A 3137-nucleotide genomic window follows, 5' to 3' on the forward strand; every position below is an offset into this window, starting at 1 on the left:
TTATTATTCATTCTGGCCAAGTGGGTAAATTAATAATCATGGACTAATTAAAATAGGGGTGGATTACATACAAGGGTAATTGGTGTAATTGTTAACAAAGTATTAAGACCTTGTTACAGTTCGAATCTCCAATTAGTTGGAATATTTGACTTCGGGTATAAGGTTAATTTGACGATCATTTTATAATTATGACCGATGAACTATTATGTGCAAAAACTAGATAGGTATCAAATACATCCAGGACAAAGGACAATTAACCCAGCATAATAAATTAAAATCAAAACGTCAAAATCATGATTACGGAAGTTTAAATAAGCATAATTCTTTTATTGTATTTCTCATCGTACTTTCATTTACTCGCAATTTTATTTATTGTCATTTTAATATTGTTATTTATTTTACGCACTTTAATTATCGTCATTTATCTGTACGCTTAAAATATAAAATCGACAAACCGGTCATTAAACGGTAAATTCCCCCAAAGTTACCTATAATTACTATATCTAGTTTAACTACTTAATTAACTAATTTGACCTAGTAAGACATCCAATAATAGTGTCCACGTATCGACCTCCCAGACTTTACCTTAGCTATATATTTACACGATAGGTATACTTGCCTTTTGTGTTTTAGTTTAATTTAGGTGATTTCCTGTAGTAAATAAATATAAACCTGATAGCCGTTTCATATACACCCTCTAGAACACATCAAGTTTTTGGCGCCGCTGCCTGGGACACTTTTTGTGTCTTCACGGGGTATTTAAGTTTTTTTTTTAGTTTTTGATTGATTAAAGATATATTAATTTAAATATAATAATTTAATAAATATAATAATATAATAATATTGAAATAAAATATAATAATATAATAATTATTTTGAATCAAATTTGAATCGTAAAGTTTTAAAAAGTCGTATTTATTAAATACTTCAGGGGTATATTATGTAACTTATAATTAATAATTTCTATCATGTCGCTTTAATGTGAATAGTAAATTATTTAATTTCGTTTCATTTCCTATTCATGAATAGTAAATGAGTTAAAAAAAAGTTTTTTAAAAAAAATAATAAAAAAATTTTTAATTTCGTGAATAAAAAAAAGAAATTTTTTTTTTTAAATTTCAAATCCTTAAAAAAGAAATATTAAAATCGTTAAAAAAAATTAAAAAAATATATAAAAATAAAATTTTTTTTAAAAAAAATATAAAAAAAAATTTTAAAAAAAAAAATTTAAAATATATATATATATATATATATATATATATATATATATATATATATATATATATAAGATTTTGTCTATAAAATTAAAAATATATATATATTTATTTTAAGTTTTATTACCTTTAGATTTTTAGACTCTAGTTACAACTTTTAGTATTAAGTTTAGTTTTGCCATAGTTATTTTTATACTTTTAGATTTTTAGGCCTTGCCGTAAAATACCATAAGTGTTTTTTCTTTATACTAAGATTTAGGTGGCTTAAAATTTTGCGACGCCGTGTTAAAATTTTAGTATCATTTTAAGTAATTGCCGTTTTTCGTTTAGAATCCCTTTTAAGTTTCGACGCGCTACTTACTTATTTTTCGACCTTTTATTTTTTTCGACGTTTTTCGACGCAATCTTTTTCTTTCTTATTTCTCGACTCTCTAGTTTTTAGGACATAGAATTTTCTATTTCTTCTCTAAAATTTCAAACGAAAAATTATTTTAAGCGATTAAATTGATAGACATCCAAATTTTCTGGTTCGTAGTAATAGTTGGATTTGTTAGTGGCGAGTTGTGGACTTCCGATTTAAAGGGTCCTGGCTACCTGCTGCATCTATTGGCTATTTGAAACGTGGGCAAAATCAGAAAAGTCTATTAATTTGATAACTTATATAATTTTTTTTTTATAACTAATAGGATATTCAGTGAATGCACCGAGCAAAACGTTCACCACCTTTCATACGTTCACCACCTGTAACTCGATCAAGACATCTAGCCAATATTGTCGCCGTTGATTTTTCTTTAGAATCGTCATCAAGTCGACCAAGTACTCCAATTCAAATTTTCGATAATCCATTTTTTGAACCCGACCTCACAATTGAAAATTCGGAGGATATTCAGGGACAATTCAGAGATCCTGAACCATTAATCTTTCCTCCAGAACCACCAATCATTCAAACAGAGATTGTCGAGGAACCAACCATTAAATCAGAATCTTCTAGTAATTCGGATTCAACAAATTCAATTATGGAAGTAACGGAACCTCAAAGTATGGAAGACCGAATGAGAGCCACACGCACGGGCCAAGGTCACGCCATTAATCAGCCAGATGTTAGAGCATCAGATTTTGAAATCAAAGGACAAATCCTACACATGATCACCAATCAGTGCCAATTTGGTGGTACAACAAAAGAAGATCCAAACGAACATCTTCGAACTTTTAATAGGATTTGTAATCTATTTAAAATCTGAGAAGTTGAGGATGAAACTATTTATCTTATGTTGTTCCCATGGACTTTAAAAGGCGAAGCCAAAGATTGGTTAGAATCGTTACCTGAAGGAACGATTGACTCATGGGATATTTTAGTTGAGAAATTTCTTCAAAGATTCTTTCCGGCATCTAAAGCCATGAGACTTCAAGGAGAAATTGCCACGTTCGTGCAAAATCCAAATGAAACGTTATATGAGGCATGGACAAGATTCAGAAGGATGTTGAGAGGATGTCCTCAACACGGTTTAGATACTTTTCAAATACTGCAAATTTTATATAAAGGCGTCGACATCGCCACACGAAAAGACATCGACACAGAAGCTGGTGGTTCCATTATGAAGAAAACCGCAACCGAAGCTCACAAGATCATTGATAACACAGCATCCCACTCTCATGAGTGGCATCAGAAAAAAGATATTTTTCATTCATCTAAAGCGGCTAGAGCCGATTCTAGCCATAACTTTGATTCTGTTTCCGCAAAAATAGATGCTTTCGAGGGACGAATGGAAAAGATGACTAAAGATATTCACGCAATACGAATCAGTTGTGAGCAATGCGGTGGACCACACTTAACGAAAGATTGTAATGGTGAGCAAACGATGGAACAACGAGAGAATGTTTCCTACATAAACCAAAGGCCGGAAAATAATTATCAAAATAATT

The 3137-nt window shown here is 30.2% G+C and overlaps 1 non-coding gene across 1 annotated transcript; it reads right to left on the reverse strand.

Moving 5' to 3' along the window:
- Positions 1 to 2614: 2614 nt before the first annotated feature.
- LOC139873878 (small nucleolar RNA R71) lies at positions 2615 to 2721 on the reverse strand. Its single transcript, XR_011767591.1, has one exon. It is a non-coding gene; the product is annotated as a small nucleolar RNA R71 (small nucleolar RNA).
- Positions 2722 to 3137: the final 416 nt, after the last annotated feature.

Source organism: Rutidosis leptorrhynchoides, chromosome 10 (assembly GCF_046630445.1).
Source record: "Rutidosis leptorrhynchoides isolate AG116_Rl617_1_P2 chromosome 10, CSIRO_AGI_Rlap_v1, whole genome shotgun sequence".
NCBI classification, from domain to species: Eukaryota; Viridiplantae; Streptophyta; class Magnoliopsida; order Asterales; family Asteraceae; genus Rutidosis; species Rutidosis leptorrhynchoides.